This window comes from Patagioenas fasciata, chromosome 25 (genome assembly GCF_037038585.1).
Source record: "Patagioenas fasciata isolate bPatFas1 chromosome 25, bPatFas1.hap1, whole genome shotgun sequence".
NCBI classification, from domain to species: domain Eukaryota; kingdom Metazoa; phylum Chordata; class Aves; order Columbiformes; family Columbidae; genus Patagioenas; species Patagioenas fasciata.
Genome location: NC_092544.1, coordinates 1,831,613 through 1,849,923, shown reverse-complemented (window position 1 = coordinate 1,849,923; position 18,311 = coordinate 1,831,613). Strand labels below are relative to the sequence as shown.

Sequence of the window (18,311 nt, the reverse complement as noted above, 5' to 3'; positions counted from 1 at the left end):
TGCCTGTTTCATACTGGACCACGCAGTTGATGAGGCAGGAGTGGAGGCTGCTTTGTTACAAGTTCAATGGCAACATCTCGTGCAACACTACAGACGCGTCTTTGCATGGGCTCTGATGCCACGTACTCTATGATGCATAAGCAGCTGTTTTTTTATTCACAAGCAGATTGTTTAGGTATTTGGTGTAGAATAGGTACAAGCTGATATACAGCACATGAAAATGCAACTGGTCTTCTGGATATAGGAGAGCAGAGTTCAAAGTCAAATTTCTCTTTGTTCTTTGTGTGTTGCAAGTAGCTCATGGGCGAGGGCCCAGCACTCCTCAGACTGGTTACAGGGCTGTCTCATCGGAGCTCTGATCTGTGCCACAGCTTGAATTTCTTGTATTTTGTTTAGCTGCACTGTGGGCCAACAAACTCCCACTGCAGTCAACAGGCCCTCAGGATCCGGTCTTTCTCTCGAGTCATGGTGCAATGATGTGTCACCTCGTCACTCTTACTGCTGTTCTGAACACTCTTCCTCCCAGTCCCACTTATTTGGGTCAACATGTCCTAGAATGTCATCAACAAAATCCTTAGCAGCAGCCCAGCTGTACATTTTAACTCCTTGCCCATCAGTGGTTGTTTGGGAGGACTCGGCACTATCTGCAGTGCACGTGTGCACACGCGCAAGAAGCCAATTAAAGTGGCCAGGGCCAGCGTTCCCTCCCGACTCCCCCATGGGTGCGTGCGGCTGGAACAGCTTAATGAGACGGGACAGCTAGAAATGCATTGCTAGGCAACATGGCATTGTGGCCAGCCTGGCCCCAAAACGGAGGGGGCTGGCGAGCCAGCAAGATGAGCAGCGTGCCACAGCCACATTGTGGCCCGGGCTGCTGGTGTGGAGGTGCAGACAAAGCCGCTGGGAAGAGATCGAGAGAGAAGACCCTCGTCTACAGAACGTGCTGAACTGAGATGGGCAGGAGCGCGGAGTGAGCGCTGCCAGCAGAGGGGAGCTCCTGCCCGCAGCCCCTCATGTGCGGTTAAGTTATGACAACTGTTAGGAGTACCTGCGTTTCACTGATAATACAGTTAAGGGGATTCCGCTCCGGTGTCTTGTCGGGGCTGAAGCGTGCCTGTATCCCACCCCTGACGGCTCGGTAAGCCCACGCGCCGGCTCCTGGTGACAGCAGCGCAGCCTTCCCGGTGGGAGTCATTCTCCACCTGCTTTTCAGACACCTGTACGTCACAAGAACCACAGGGGCAGGGGCTCTGCCCGTCCCTGAGAACGCGGCGAGCGCCCTCCCTGCAAACCCGTGGAGCACGAGCTTTCCAGATGTTAACCATTCCGCACAGAACAACTGGCAGGTTTCACCCATCTGTTACAGTTTTTACCCAGGTGAAGCAAGCCTAACAAAATGGTAACACCTGGAGCTCTCCATTGCCTCGGACAAAACACAGCGGTTTGGTCCTAGGTCAGCACTGTGGGTGGGTAAAGCACTGATGACATTTATAAGATAAAGTTCTTTCCATACCAGGCAGTGAAACAAACTTCTGCTAGAATGTGTTCTTTGCACAAGCGATTTTTTCTTGCAATTCCTATCCCACAACCTTACTTAAAGCTGTGTATAGAAATAAGGTAGAAGAGCATTAGATACTGCGGAAGCTTGTATCCCCCTCTGCTTGTACTGCTCCAGAGCTACAACCTCTCTCCCCCACATTAGGTGGTATTTTCATTAGATACCCGACCTCTGGTTCTGATTAAATAACTTGTATAATTAGATTGAGATATCTGCTTATCCCTGGGGGAAGAAATCCTTTTCAGCACTGGACTAAGTCTGATTTGGTTAATTACCTTAGCAGCACTGTATTAATACACAGTTTCTTGATGTCAAGAAGCTGTGGTATTAGGTTTATTCCTCCTGGCTTTCATGATACTATAGTAAGACAGTTTAGGGATTAGGAGTCAGGCACTGAGCCTACTATTCCCCTCCTCTCTTCACTCATCTCAGCATTCTCCCCTCGTTTTGCTGATTAAAATATTCCCTGTTTTACTTGTCTGTTGAATACAGTTTCCAGGTTCTTTGTTTTACATGTAAGGATAATATATTCCTAGAGACTGCTACAAAGCAATGCATTCTGGGATACTTCGGAGTAATTAAAGTTCTCAGGGTTCTTTGGAGATGTGAGTTTGTATCAACAAACAAATGCATTACGATGGGCACTCAGGTTTTCAGTTCGTCCTCCAGAAGCACCGCAGTTCACACGCGGACGGACACACAGCGAGAGCGGCGTGCAAGCGCTCTCAGGTTCCCACACACTGTCCTTGTCCGCCGGTGGCCGAAAGTCTGGACGTCTCCAGGCGACTGGATTGCAACCGCAACGAGGACAGATCCTGTCCTTCGGACACGCGTGACCAGAAGTGAACAAACTTGCGTGTGCCGAAAAAGAAGCGACTGAGATTTGCATCAAAGCTTGGAACAATGAGCTCTCAGGAGTGGGCGGATTAGCCCAGTGGGCACCGAGCCTGTGGCGGGTGCTCCGGAGCCGCTGGGAGCCGCGGGCAGACGCTGTCCCCGGGCACACGGCTCTGCCAAGGCCCTTGCCGGCCTCTCCTGCTCGCCCAGACTGAGCAGCCCACAGTGCCCCTGGCTCCGAGCTGGTTATTTAATCAGACTGGGCCGGGGGGCCCAAAAGCACTTCTGGCAATGGTGAGAACTGAATCAGGAGCAAAAGGAACATTATGCAATAGAGCATTTTTCTATCAACAGATGGAAATACCTAATAAGATGTAAATCATCTGTTTGATAACCAAGCCATTGCAGAACTAGAGATTCAGGCTTCCCAGGGAAACTTCAATTCTCAGAACCATGCATTTACTATTTATATGACTTGCCAGCCTATCCAAAGGCTCGTCCTCTTCAGAATGCTATGCAGGCAGCCAGAAGGCGCTTTCACAAAGAATTGTTTGGACACTTCTCAAAGCAAAAATATATTCAGTGCAGAACTTAATTGTAACACGAAATCTGTGAGTTTTAGAAAAAGGTGATGGGGGCGGAAATCATAGGGGAGCAGAGGCATAGGAACGTAACGACAAATGCCTATAGGAGGTGGGATCAAAGATACCATGTCCAGCAACAGAGGCGCAGGGAACTGTCAGAACAGCCCCGAGCTCGCAGCAATGCCTCTCCACAATGCTCACCCAGGGTCTGCCAGTTTGCAGAGATCTCCCATGACAGAACTGAGGTTATTCAATAGCTGTTAGATGGTTTTTTTTCCCTTCCATGACTTTGTCCAGCTTATTTTTTAAGTTTATGAAACCTTCAGCACTCACAACATTCTGCAGCAAAGATTTCTGCGGATTAACAACACACCGTGCAAAGAACCACCTTCTTTTTTGAAGAGCAGCAAGCAAATCACCTCTGGGTGACTACTTCATGCTCCTCACGATCTCAGAGCCTGCTGTCGTTTTGTCCTGCACTCACCTCTTTCCAGGCTGAGCAATCACAGTCCGTGGAGCTGTGCGTCCTATGGATGCTGTGCTATACCCTTCATCAGCCTTGTCGCACACTTCCGAATATCTTCCAGGTATATAAGTGCTTCGACAACTAGGATAGAAAGAGAATGAAATCATTTCACTTGATTTCTGTCAGATATGGCCTGTGTTCCCAAGAAGACTGGGCCACCCAAAGCAGCCTCACGAGAGCCAAGACTGCTGTGAGGTGAATACATTCAGTTTAGGAAGATTTAAAGACTGTACAACTTAGGAGCAGTTTGGTTTTTGTTAACATCTAAAGTAGCCCTTCGCTGGGCAAATGTGTAAATAACCTTTCCCACATTTCTTCTGAAATAAACCAAAGGGGAGGGAGGCAATCACTGCAAAGCAGGCAGGGGCAGCAGGCGGGTTCCTTACAGCGCCCCTCAGAGCAAAGCCCACGGGCTGCTTTCCTGGCAGACCAGATCAGTTTCAGCCAAGAAACATTTCCCCTCCACTCTTTTTTAGGCCAGAAGGTGAGTAAAGGTTGAATTTTGTCCTGGGTACTTCTCTTTCCTTGCAACTTTCACACAGAAGCATGAAATATAACCGGATACTTTTCAGGCAAGCCAATGGATTACCTTGTACTGACGTGCAGGCCCAAGGTGTCTATTATTTATAGACCTCATTTTCTTGCAGCAAATTTGCATAGGAGAACTCCTGGTGGCTGCCAGGCCTAAAGCTGTGAGGCTCGCAAGTCAGCACAGATACTGGAGAGCACGATAACTCAGCAGCCAGGTATCACTTTGTGTTATGTTGCACCACAGCCTCTGCATCCCTGGACCGAACCAGCCCGGCCACGGACTGCGGAGGCGAGTCTGGAATACAAGGGCAGAGGAGAACGTTACCAGAAAACAGAGACTGCTCGGTTCTGGAGGGGATATTTTGTTATTCCTCACATCACTTTGGCACTGGGACTGCAGCTGACAGAGCTCTCACACGTGTTGTCACCAAGAGTAACTTTCAGCCTGAGAGCAAGCAAACTGCTTAGGCAAAGCTGAACGAACTCTCCAACACCGGGTTTGAAACAGAGATGGTGCCTGGTGTCAACCGGGCTGATTGCTCCTGGTGTCATCAAACAGATTATTGATCTGCTGGGAGCCAGAGTGTGTGTTTAAGGGACACTGGTGACATCCCAAAAGTCCTCTGAGGATGAGGCTTACCGGTGCAGGTGGCAGAAGGGTCTATCTGCTCCCAGGCTTCGGCTCAGCCCTCAACACCCCTGCTCCTGTAAAAAGAAAGAGAAAGCACCATAGAAGCCACATGAACCCGGCAGCTAGTGAGAAGGGGGCAGCGGTTTAGCTTCAGAGCGCTCCTGCAAGGAGAAGAGCTGAATTAAGAGATGCCCGTGGGAGGGAGGTGACAGGTGACATGAGCAGTGTCACGCTGCTGCCCCGGGCAGGTCCCTCCACTCCTCCTCGGGCTGCAAACTGGCAAGCCCGGCCACCAAGATCCAATTGCACAAAGCTGGATCACGTATCACAAAACCAGCTTTGCTTACTTAATCCTCAGATTGATTTTAAGGCTTTTCAGAGGCTGAAAGACTATTAAGAGATTTGTGTGGGCAGCGCTTCCCAGCGCAGGCGCCCTCTCTGCTGCCGCTCACCTGATGTTCACCCAGTCATGGCCTGAGCCCCTTCCCAGTGCAGGGCAGCCCAAAAACCTCCATTTAAATCGACTCCACTTTCTCTTTGCTGAAATACCATCTGGAGGATTAACGCTCGCACACAGCACCATAAAGTGCTGACCACGGCACCAGCTCTTTGGGCACAGGACCCGCAGTGAGAGCCGGTGGGGTGTCCCCTTGTCTGGATCCCCACTGGCACTTGTCTGTGACGCTCAGCACTTGGGTTTTCCCTGTCTCACTTCTTCACCATCCCCAGCTCTGCTTGGAAGGGATGCAATGTGCTGAGTGTGCAGACCTGAAACGCTTGCTCTTGCCTTTGACTGCTCATGTGCCTGCCTGTTTTCTGCAGCACCTGCCTCCTCATGTCCAGATTCAAACTCCAGATAATGTAACCCTGCTAGCCTCCTGGGCAGGGTTGTGTATGCTGGGAGAAATGCTGGCCTTGAAAAATGGGTGTGGGTCTGTGAGATTCTTCAGATAGTTTCTGCTACCGGATTGTCTGGAAGAGGCTGAAGTCTGACCTTCAGACGGGCCGCTGTCCTACGCTCTGGCAAACCAAGACACGAGCGGGGATGTTTTCTCCTGGTGGTTAGGCACCTGCTTTGTTGCAGCAGGTAGAAGTTTTCGGAGGAGATGTTTTTAAGCAGCAGCTCAAATCATTGCTCCACTCTTCAGACTGCACCTTGCTGAGCTGAACCCCCAACACCCCCGCACAGAAAGAGCCGCTCAGCAGAGACCATGGCGGGCACAGACTGGTGTGGGCCACAGATGTCACGGAGAAGGATCAGGATGTGCTTGGCTGTGGCGGATGAATCCCAGGGCACACAGGAAAGCAGACACCAGCCTCCCCCGGTGCTGGCAGACGGCTCTGTGGCTCCGGCCCCGGGCTGGCATCTGAGTCCAGGCTGTAAGTGGTGCTGTTGTTCAGGGAGATGCAGCCTCCTGGATTTCCTCTCTTGGTTATACTGCAGCTGCAGATGTGGAAGTCTTGGACTGCACCCAGTCTATGCTGTGCACGATGTAACATGCGCTCCCAAGCCTTTCTGCTTCACTGGAGACAAACGTTCAGCGCTACGCAGAGCCGTAACTCCAGCAGAGCAGGGCACGTGGCAGGTTGCATGTGTGACACGAAGTTTTCAGTCATCCAGATGCTGCTGCTGGGTCCGCTCAACTCGGCAGCACAACCGTGGGCCGGCAGCTCCGCTGCAGCGTGGGTGCGAGACGCGTTTGGTGACGCTCAGTCCAGATCTCAGGGCACATGTGCACAACGCAAGAGACCCACCACAGATTACTACCTGAGCCAACTGACAAAGCAGTTTACTACAGCAGCTTGAAACAGGATGAAAAACTCACGGGAGGGCTCTTCATGTGCCAGAGGCCTTCAAATGGGAAGATCCCAAACCAACAAGACCTGGTTCTAAAGCACCAAACTCTTCCTCTTGCTCTGATGCTGCTGCTTGTCCCTGCTGCAGGGCTGAGAAGTGTCACAGATCTGGTGCCTTTTCTCGATGTGACACAAAGAGCAGCCCACGTACCAAAAAGGAGAGCATGGGATGGGGATGAGGATTCCCAGCGCTAGGAACAGTCCAGCACCAGTTTTGGAGGCTTTGCAGTGAGAACATGACGCAACTTTGCTGCTTGTCAGAAAGACCAGGAAAGGGAGAAGCAAGAAATCGCAAGCTGTTCAAACCTGATGTCAGCTCCACACAACACGGTGGAGCGGTGTGAGACACCCAGGAATAAGGTCTAACAGCTACTGTGTACCACGGCCCTGTTAAAAGTAGGTTGTGCCAAGCAACTCCAAAAGTCTTCTTCACTTGAGACACTGATTTTGCAGACGACCCCACAGAGGATCTAGTTCCCAGACCTGCTCCTCTTGGGGAACAGAGATGGACAGCAGGGTTTTGTGAGCCTCTAACTTCAAAAGATCAGCAGCCATGCCAGGATGAGCATCTGCTGGGACCACATAAGCTGCCTTGTTCCTTCTTTTTTAAATAGTATGAGAATTCTGAAGCTGCAAGACAGGAATGTGGGCAGAGACCTGACGGCTCCATGTTGCTCAGCTGAGCAAAGCTCTGTTAATAACCCACAACCCCCAGAGGAAGGGAGGGAGGGCCGGTTCTGTTTTTGCTTAACCAGGGTCTCCTGCCATTACAACATTATAATATCAAAGAACTTTGTGTTGAGAACTAGATACAAGAGCAAAAGAAGCCCCAAAAGGACCAGACCTGAGGATCTCAGTGGGGTTTGCTGCAGGACGGTAGGATTGAAGCCATAGTCTGGAAAAACAAAGACTCAGGGGACAGGATCAGTCTCTAATTATCTTGCAGTTAATGTGAATGAGCAGCAGGATGAGGAGAGGGAGGGGCAGGAGACAGCAGCATGAGAAGCATCGACCTGGAGCCAGGGAAGGAAAAGTTTAGGCTAGATTTAAAAAAAATAATAATAAACCCCATTCTATTAAAAAAATGACTGGCACAAACCAGACTCCTGCAGGGAGAGGCTGAAAACTTACAAGACAGAATCAGGTGCAGTGTTAGCAGGTCTGTCCCAGCCTTCCCTCCTGGTCGGTCCCGCTGGTGGGGTCCAAATGGCCCTGGGTACCTGCGACCTCCACCTGGAAAACGAGTGTAATTTAACAGAGGCACCGTTTTCAGCAAGAACTGTTTGGACATTTAACATATGAATATTTCAAAAAGAAGAGAGATGTATTATTTAGGCAACACTCTCGAGGAGTAATGAAGGCTATTTCTAGCTGCATGTGCAGCAAGCACAAGGTGCTGTTGTATTTTAATCTAAGTTAAGCGATTCCTGTTCCTACCCCGGTACTGAATACTCCATTACTCTCAATAAATCTTGCTCAGTCCCGCATCCCCTCAATCACATGAAGGCACCTCCCATGAACACAAGCAGTTAGATCTCCGCTCAGCGAGGCTTCGGCTGTGTTATTCTTCACTGTCCGCAGAATCTTCCGGTTTTTATCCTCAATAACCTCAAACTGCAAACAGAAAGTGGTTCCTGGATGGGAAGGATTTGCCCCGAAGAGTTGTTTTCAGAGCAGTGCTCATCTGCAAAGGAATATCAGTTCTTCAGCATATAAACTGATCATACAGTGATTTTAATATTTCATATTTAGACATTCTGACAACAGAAACGCAATCATGTAGAAAAACAATTCATATGACCTAAAACCCAAGTAACAAAAAATGTGTTGAAACAGAAATGTTAATATAGATCCTTCTGTGCAATTAGAATTAACCTCGCTAACACTTCAAATATTGTCAAATGAATTGTCTGGCATATCTCTCATGAGATTGAATAACTTCAAATGGTTGAGAATTAGAGCTTGGCTGCGCTTGTTGTGGATGGAGCCAGACAGCACAAACAAGGAAACCAAATGGCAACGTAAACCTCAATGAAAACCTAATTCTACTCTGTTAGTTGACTAACGATTTTGGCTGAAAATGTACATTTACCAAACCGCCCCTTCGTATTGTAATGAGTCAAATCCGATTTCCTATCATCAAACTTGCAGATGGCAGCCAAGAAAATAATGTTTAATTGAGTCGAACTATAACACTGCATTTGTAACTTTGCTGAACGTGGATGGTCCCACCATCCAGGTTTCTCACCCAGTTTGAGGTTTTACTTCTGCACTTCGGGCACTAAGCAAGAGGCACATCCAGTAAACAGGTTCTTTCAAAGGAGACCAAACAGAAACAATTTAAAGGAATTTGGACCTAAAATCTCTCTGGGACTGGAGCCTCTTGCTCCTGCCAGCTCCAGCAAGCAGTGCTTCCGCATTTATTTACCAGTGAGAATATATCTATATTGAGAAATATATAAGTCTTACTAATCCTCAGGTTGCACTTGGAGTTGTGGTTCATCTCCCTATGGAGCACCATCTCCCATGGGAGACGAACTGGTGGTTCCAGCCACATCAGCCTGACAGAAAGTCCCACTAGCAACGAACACCTTTCCAGCTGCCCTTGTCCTTGGCTATTTGCTAAAAGCACTATCGACAGCCAGGAGAATTCCTGCTTGGAGTTTCAGGAGTGGGCCTGTCCATAGCTGAGGAGACTCTTCTGGTTTCTTCCCACCAAGAACTTGTTTACTGTAGCCTCAGATGAATCTTTCCTATAACTGCGGTTAACCTCTTCCTATGGTTAGGCTCCTTATGATTCACCTATGCTAAGTATTTTGCAATTAAACTCCCCCATAGAGCAAAATAAGCCTTTATTATAGCTCCAGAAGGCCTCTTTGTCTGGCTGAACCGGGTCTTCTGCTTTTGTTCCCATGACTTTTTCACAACAGGCCTGCGAGTTCTCATCCTTGAGTTGGGTGCTGCTGTGACCATGAGCTTTCATGAGCTGGTTTTAAAATACAGACGGAAAAGCTGGTGGTGCTGGCTGGGGGGGGGGGGGTCTTCCAGTCTATTTCATACAGACCTCTGTTCTTTGAGCCTAATCCTTTGTTCTTTGGGGGAAAACTACATCTTTATGAAACAGGTGAAGCACATGTTCCCCTCCAGCAAAACAAGCCCCCAAAAGACAGCAAGGTATCTTGGGACATTCCTAAAATCACCAACATAAGCGACTGGCATCTATCACAACAAAGAAAATCCATGCCATGAAAACAGCTCCACAAGCAAATGTACAAAAATGAGGTCTAAACATTTACAGCAGAGTGAAATACAGTTCTGAGTAAAAACTGGCATTGGCAATATCTAATTATTGGTGAAATCTATTAGGACAATCTTTTATGTTCTGCAAGACTCCTCCCAGTTCAGTAACAATCCTTCAGATCTCTGTATGAGGGTTTAAAAGATTTAAATAAATTCAAGGAAAGGAAAGAAAGGTTTGGTTCCAAGTCTGAGTCAAAGTCTGCAGTGTAGCTCAAGAGTAAATGAACTCATGGCTTTGACTCCTCTGTTCCCTTCTCAGTGTCTTCTATACTTGAACGACAGAGCGCACAGCCTGAACACGAAGGCTTCATGTTTTATTAATGGTGTCCCATTCATTTCCTGTTTTCATGCTGATAACCTACCGAGGGAGAGGAAGGGAATTCAGGTGGCAAGACCTCAGATCCAGTTTTCTTATACCCATGAACAGTTCACAAGTGGGTATTTCACAGCAAAATCTCCTTCCTGCATGTATTACCGCGCTCTCTGGGAGGCTGAACTGGCTTCACGGCTCCGGCATCCACCTCCAAAAGCCCCAGTGCTTTCGGTTCTCTTCAAGGTGATAGGTTTCAGATTTGGATTCAATCAGCCCTCAGTAGCTGTTCTCACTGTTGTCCTTTCCACAGGACTAACATCATACACCAAATTACTACCCCGGCAGAAATCTCCTAGTCAAACAAAATCCGCATTAGCAACACCATTAACTGTTTGTAGAAAAGCCAATTTATTCCCCAGTAAAGACAAACCAAGGTAGCTATTCCCAGAGATTTTATTTTTTGACCAAAACAATGTTACCAGCTGTTTTTTTAGAAGCCTAATTCTGCAAATTTCACAACTATTTCTTTTTAAAGCATAATTTCCTATGTGCCTGTAATATTTACCACGAGCGACCACGTTCTTTACAAAAGGCCTTCATCAATACAGCGTTGAGAGCGAGTTCCTAGAAAACACTGAGTGTTTAACAGTTGTATTTATGAGCTGGAGAAGAACAAGGATGTCACCTCGCTCCTTCAGACTGAAACCATTTGCTGGTAGCACAGCAAAGGCCTCGGTCTCATTAAACACTCCTGCAAATAACACAAAATAACTTTGCAGAGAAAGATAAGAATAATGAAATCTCCCCTCTGAGCTGGCCAGAGATGCCCCAGTCTGCTTCAATCCTCCCCATTCCCTTCGAGCAGCAAACACTCCAACAATTACTTCCCTCTAGCTGCTTCTTCCTATAAAACCCTTTGGCCACTTTCCCAAGGAGTTTAGAAGCCCTTCCTTCCCCAGCCCGCGAGCAGCTCTGTGTGGCCGCGCTCTGTGATGGGGGTGCTGCTCCACTCAGCTCCTGGGGTTTCTTTTAGGACATTTTTCTTTGAAAGATAAGCAGAACGGCGATGAGATCGGCAACCTCCTCTGCGTTGGCAGGCAGACATGCACGCCTGGAGGTGCGAGTGCAAGTGTGTGGTCTTGGGTGTGGGGAAGAAAGGAGAAGGGTGGTGACCTGAATGTTGGAAGCGAGTTCAGAGTAGAATTTGGTTGTTTTTTTTTCCTTTTCCTTGCATTGGGAACCCCAAGCATAAAAGAGCAAGAGTTCCCTGCCCCCCCGGTGATATAATGAAAGCCTGTCAGAGATGTGCCGCCTTCTGGGCCCCTTGGCTGTAGACAGCCAGACTTTTGGCCTTGCTCTGAAACCATGAGAACTAGAAATAGTATTTTTTTACCAGTGAGAATGGGGATTTCTCAGGTAAGGACGGAGCTGTGGAGCCAGGACATACAGGGATATCCAAACGTTGAAACCGTAGTTACAAAGTATGAAAACTGGCAACCTCGTTCCCCTTCATATGTTTCATGGAAACACTGAGTTTGGACCGACGCGCACAGACCCATGTGTCCTGCTCGAGGCTCAGCGGTCAGCTCCTTTGTCTCTCAGTTATTTAGGAAGAGAGACGGGACCGAGGGAGTCTTAAAATCATCCCCTATAGACAGTATTGGTTTGACGTGTCGTTAATCTCCAGCGACAGAGATTCCACAGCCCGCCCCCAGCACTCTGCTCTAACACTGACCTATCTTTACCATCAGACCCTTCTTTCCCCCTCTAGAGCCCAGCTTAAGCCATTATCAGAAACATACGGGAGAAGAGAGTATTCCCTCCCCTTTGCTGCAACATTCTACATACGTGATGGCTGCTTTACCATCTCCCATTTGTCCTCTCTGGACTGAACAAACCACACTTCTGTCAGTCTCTCTTTGCACATCATGTTTTCTATTTAGCCATTCTTACTGTCCACCTCCTGACGCAGGTCGGCTGCGTTTCTTCAAATGCCGCTCATGCTTGTGCTCCTTAGTGCAGCACTTGATGTTTTTTCTGCAAAATCCAAATGAGAGCTTAGATTGCATTCTCAAGCAATGGGAGTAGAGTGTGATGCAGAGCGAGGTGTTAAAGTCACCGTTACAGAAGGTCTGACTGGGCACAAAGACTGGAACCCACGTTCCCATCCCTAGCACTGAGGAAAATATATATTGCAAATAACTCTTTGGAAATGATTTGATCACGTGGCCCAGGTAGCATTGCTGATAGACCCCAGAATCTGCTTGCTTTTTCTTCTCTTTTAAAAGTTTTGTCTAATGATCACTGCCCCATAGGCATCTATGGCACCTTATCTGAATACACTGTCGACCCGCAGTTATTGACTTGCCATATATCTATCCAGTGTATTTTCTTATCCTTTGCTTTAACACCAGGAAACTGTGAAGTCCTATGTGAAGGCAGCAGGTTTTTATTTTTTTACTATCAACGCAATAATCAGTGCACAGAGATTTTGACTTCGGGGGAAAATGAATCAATTTGAAGTCACTGACCTTTCTTTATGGTCACCTGCCACTTGGAACGCTGCTTATTCTGGTGTTTGGCTATAAGAGAAGGGGTATTTACCATTGAAAAGTGAATAGCTGCCAGCTCTCAAGGCATCACTGAGCTCTGCAGGCAGGTATTGTCATAGGGTGGCATGTTATGTAAGCACTCCTTAAATGCAAGTTATTCTGCATTCTTGGCAGCAGACCACATGAAATTTCCCTTCAGATGTTGATGGGATAAAAAAAAATTATATATATGAAAATCACCTTATCATTTACAATGCAAATCTTGGAAGGAAAGTTAGTAAATTAAGCTAGAGATTCGCCTAAATTAAGCTGGCATTCTATTCTGGTGCTTCAAACTCAGAAAACGTTGTTGGCTGACAAAACAAGCCCTGGAATGATTAGCAAAGCCCCTCCTTCAGAGGCAGCAGACGAGCAGTCCCTTTGAACCTTCACAGCACATCATAAACGCTCAGCAGACTTACAGTGTGGCAGTCCCAGTGCTATCAATTATTTACCCTTTTTCTGTTTACCTTCAGGCAGCAAGTAATTATTTTTAAATATTAATTTAGTTGTGTCATGTACAGTTTGTGGTTTAGCCCTGAGATCTGAGATATAGAAAAGCAAACTGCATCTCAAATCACATTTAGCTAGTGACGCATTGATAGTCGATCCCACTCCAGCTACTCAGTAGCTACACTCAACTTCTTCCATCATTAGAAACAGAACTCTGCTCATTGCAGGGAAGTGAAAGCAATTTTCTTAATTGGAAAAGGCAGGGTTTTTTAGCCTAAAAGTCCCAGAAACTGGAAAATCTAAATAGGACAATATTATTTTACTCTAAAAAGTTTCATTTTTTGTCTGATGAAGATTTTTTTCTTATCCCCTTTTTGTTTCCCTCAGAATTTTTCCCGGAGTGTTTTGTTTTCTTTATCTTCAGCTAATTGAGGCTAAAAAGAAGTTGGCTGTTACTTCTGCAGCCCTAAGAGGAGACGATCCTAGGAGACACGAATCGCTTTCCTGCACTGGAAACTCTACTTCTTAGAACCTGAAGAGAGAGGAAGGCTCTTGTCAGCTCACACCAATGTCTTTCCACAAGGGACTGGCTCTTTCTTTTAAAAAAAGTTTATACTAGTAAAATAAAACCTCATTTTGATATTTTTGCACAAAGACAGAGATGTGTGCACACAGAGAAGTCAATGCAATAACAAGTTCAGGGCAAACTGCTGGTTGCACTGATGGCAGTGGTTGGTATCTTCCTGAGGAAAAACATTTTGGAGCCTTTTGGTGTTCATTTTTGTGCACTGTTGCACTTTCAGCTTTTTCTTAGCATAAACTCTGCAAAGAAGCCTTGGTTTTACCTGTTCGTGAGAGAGAATCAAAGAGAAATGGAACCCTGACGATTAAACTTGGGTAACTTCACTGGTATTTCTGCTATTCTGGTGGCGCCTGTAGGCCCCAGCCACCTGGTTCCCACCCTACAAGGTTCTGCGCGGTTCTACAAACACCACAAGCTTCTCCTGACCACGAACACGCAGCCACGGTTTCAAGTGAGGTGTTGCACTGGAACGCAAGTATGAGGAAGCCCAAAGGCACTACGATACACTCACAAGGTCAAGGGCGCCAGTGCTGGTGAAGCACCGGGCGCTGTCCGCGGTGCTGAGGGCGCTGTCCGCAGTGCTGAGGGGCTCATGGGTGCTGTCAGCGGTGCTGACGGGCCCCGCACGCAGAGGGGGTCACCGAGCCAGCTGGGGACACCAGCACTTGGTATCACTTGGATGCAAGGGAACCCAACCATGAGTCAGACAAGAGTGAGTGCGGTCTGTTCCGCTTGCTGCTCAAGACGAATTCTGACTCGCACAGATAATTTTCAGGGACAATCAGGGCAGCCAAGAAAACAGTGACATGCAGAAATGGCTGATAAAATTGCAACGAAACGTCTGTTGACATTGATTTTGAGCCCGCGGGCAGAGATGAATGATTGAAACACTACGCTTGTTAAAGCTAGAATGCTTTTGATTTCTCTTCTCTGTGCTGAACAAGATTTAGCTGGGGGGAAGTTAACAATCAGCTAATTGACATTGAATTAACCATGAAATGCAGTATAACTACTTTTCTTCTGAAGTACTCTTCAGCAATGCCTTAACAAGGCTTTTAATTATTGATTATTGCTTATAACGCAAAGTAGATCTCCTTTTATTTGTTTTAAAATCTTGTGTCCTTCAAAGGTGTCAGCTTGACTACCCTCTGTAGTTCACATATCTGCTCATGGAATCCAAACAAGTAATCAAACAAAAACTCTATCTCCTTCCTCTGGCAAAGCATCATAGCATAACATATCATGAGCATGATGTCATATGGTACGGAATATCCCTTTGGTCAGTTGAGGTCAGCTGTCCCATCTGTGTCACCACCCAGCACGTCACTCATCCCCAGCCTCCTTGCTGTGCGAGAGGCAGAACAGGCCTCTTATGCTGTGTAAGCACTGTTTGGTGATAACTAAAACATCAGTGTGTTATCAACACTATTTCCCATCACAAATGCAAAAGGCAGCACTCTACGAGCTACTATGAAGGAAATTAACTCCATCCCTGCCAAAACTAGTACAGAACCATAACAGCATTTAAAGAACTGCCATGTGCATGAGCAAAAAATGCAATGCTTGTCTGCTGCACATCTGAGAACCTGGAATGGTATCGACAGCAGTGGACAGAATTATCATCAGTGCAGCTGCATATGCTGCATGTCGGCTACAATGCGGTTCCTGCTCAGCACACACTGGGAAGATGGCAAAATCTATGTTGCTAATGGCTGCGGGGAGGGTGAGAGTAGAAGATTGCTCAGAGAGCTATGCTGAATGCATCAGAACAATGACCAGGAGAATATTGGTAAAGACCAAATACAAGAGAAGACAGACTTGTGTGTGTTTAGAAGAGATCATTATTGCAGCAGTGGACACTGCTCCTTAAGGTAACTGCTCTCTCATCTGTGAGATGTTCTTGTCTCTTTACAGTAGTACAGGGACTTGGGGAAACAGCATCTTCTGAGAGACCTTGACCCTGTAAGCAACTTTAAGACAGCGGTCCTATCTCCAACCCCCTTGGTCTTGTTTGTCCAAAAATCCTGCTTTGGCCCTGAGAAATCACCCTAATCAAATGTTTGTCACTGTAGGAGCACGCTTATCACCACTATCAACACCAAAACTTCTTGTAAAATGAAAATCCCAAGAGCTTTCTAGATGACCCCAAGTCAGACACATGCTGTCTGTAAAAGGGGACTGCACACCAGCAGGGCTGAGCCAGATGGGACACTGTGGGATAAGCCTGTCACTCTAACAACAGGAAGGTGCATTGTGCACAGAACAGCAGGTAAAAGGCTTATGGGAATTTCTCTCCCATTTCACTATAAATCCGGCACAGAAAACCGTTCCAGTGGCTCACAACACATGTAGCAGATTACACCACCTCCAGGCTTTAACCCTCCACGGGGCAGCCTGTGACACCCTGTTCCCCTTCTATCCTTCAGTGCTCTCCTTTTACCCCCATCAAGAGCCAGGAAACAAGGTAAGTTTTAGGGGGTTAATTAAAAAAAAGCAAAAGCCACAGCCCCCAGACCAAATACTAAAAACAAAACCCCCAAACCTAACTTGTAGAGCACAATTTATCAAGCAAGCAACAGTGCCTAGAGGGAGCAGAGTGCTGAAAAGGGAGCGAGACGGTATCACTTAAAGCTTTGAGTTCACACAAAGCATTCCCATTCAGCAGGTGTAGACATCAAAATAAATAGCCCTCTGGCAATCTTCCAGATGGCCTAAATCTCCAGGCATATTCAGCCTGATTACCTTAGATTTTTTCAGGCTTGCTGTCTCTGCATTTACTTGTTCTGTGTCCCTTGCCAGCTACAGAGAAACAGCTGTGTCTGGCCTAGGGTGTGAACATCTGGTTCTGACTGTCATATCCAGCTGTGAGTCTTCTGCAACACAACTCCATTAGCTACTAGTATAGACAAGTGCAAAATAATGAACACTGGAAGAAACAATTTTAAACCACTCATTCACAAGAAAGAGTGTCTAAATAAGTTGTGGCTTCTCAGAAATATATCCAAGTACAAATGAACAGAACACTGAGACTATTGGGCAGGTACTCTAAACTGCAGAGGCCGGAAACAGCTCTCTGCTGAAAGGATAAGGTGACTATTATTCCCTTGTCAAATGACTGTTTTAATCTTTAATCTGCTTCAGCCTATACTGCTGGATGTCAGCTGGGTTTATATCCTAATTTGCAGTAATTGCTATCAATAATAATCAGTGGCATGTTGCCTTCCTGAATCCCAAGAGCAGATTCAGGCACTTGAATAGAAAAGCAGCTCTCTAGGAAGCACATGAACGGTGAGGAGAGCTGGAGGATCCCGCTCACCTCCCACAGGCACCAGCAAGCCTGAAAGAGCCACGCAGGTGAGAAGTGCTGCGACCGCCTGTGCTAAGCGGCTGGAGCGTAAGGGACGGCCCCAGGCTCTGCTCCGGAAGAGCGCTCTGCAGAAAGAGCGAGAGGAGTTCACACATGTGGGTGCCAGTGGCATTACCTGTGCTCGCTGGAATCATCAGCCTTGGCCAGACTGTGCTCAGCTCTTCCCCACTGAAGACAGGTAGGAATTTGGAAGGACAAAGAGACAGAGTATTAACACTTTCCTGGATGCCTTTGGCTCCGTGGAGGATCAGCCAGTATTCCAGTACTCTCCAGCAGCTCTCGGGTGTGCTTTGTGGCGCACGCACGGCTCACATTCTGTCACAGGAGAACTTATAAAATTTCCCCATGACAATTTAAAACTGGAGCACTCAGGACTACCTCAGGAATAGACCATAAGCTCTCAGAAATAAAAGAGAAGAAACAGATGTTTACCAAAGCAGCGCTGTAAGGAAGATAGAAGAGGACCCTCTTATGCCTCACGTATCAAGACAACTGCAAACCACACATGAGGCTAAAGCCTCCATCAACTTGTGCAACTTCGTTCCAAGAGCTTAATTTTATGCTACTGATCCTGGTACAGCTACCACAGTCTGCCCAGGGCATACCCCTGGCATTGGTATAACCTGCGTTGCATATTCTCTGAAAGCCAAATCACTGTGAGCTCTACTATTACCTCCTCCACTTTCTCTTCAGATGAATGCACGCTACCATGTACATTATGGTGATGTTCACCCTCAGAGTTCCCATGAAAGCGGTAGATTTGCAGTATGCTCAGACAGAGCTGGAGGCAGTGCTGCTCTTACCCCGTCCTTCCAGCTGTAGCACTATTTCTCTCCTGGGGGAAAATTACAGGTTCTTCTCAAAGAGGTTTAGTTCTTGTCTCCCATGCGTTTCTTGGCTAGTCATCCAGGCTGCTGGGCTCACGGGGAAACTGTTCCCAACACACCATTCCTCAATGTTAGGTTTGGCTGGTGGAGCTATGGGTTCCACAGATTCCTCCATCCCCATTCTCTGATTCTGGATGCATCTACCTGTCGAGACCAGGGAGTGTCATTAGAGGGAACGGGTCCCAGGACGCCTCTCCCGCCTCTGGCGGCTGACAGGCGGTGTGAGCTCAGCACTGCTGAATTCCACACCTCAGTCACACCCTTTGGGAACTCTGCAGTACATCCATCGCACC

General features: G+C 47.3%; 1 long non-coding RNA gene across 15 annotated transcripts in view; it reads right to left on the bottom strand.

Moving 5' to 3' along the window:
- The window catches only part of LOC136112605 (uncharacterized), a 61,383-nt gene that overhangs the window by 3,868 nt on the left and 39,204 nt on the right, over positions 1-18,311 (bottom strand). For 11 of the 15 annotated variants that reach the window (XR_011735722.1, XR_011735735.1, XR_011735727.1 and 8 more), the window contains 5 exons: positions 10,187-18,162; positions 7,656-8,208; positions 4,677-4,741; positions 4,095-4,331; positions 3,464-3,586 (listed from right to left, as the gene is read on the bottom strand). This is a non-coding gene — a long non-coding RNA (uncharacterized lncRNA). The remainder of the gene's footprint in view (positions 1-3,463; positions 3,587-4,094; positions 4,332-4,676; positions 4,742-7,655; positions 8,209-10,186; positions 18,163-18,311) is intronic. The other 4 variants (XR_011735729.1, XR_011735723.1, XR_011735728.1 and 1 more) reach the window with 4 other exon arrangements.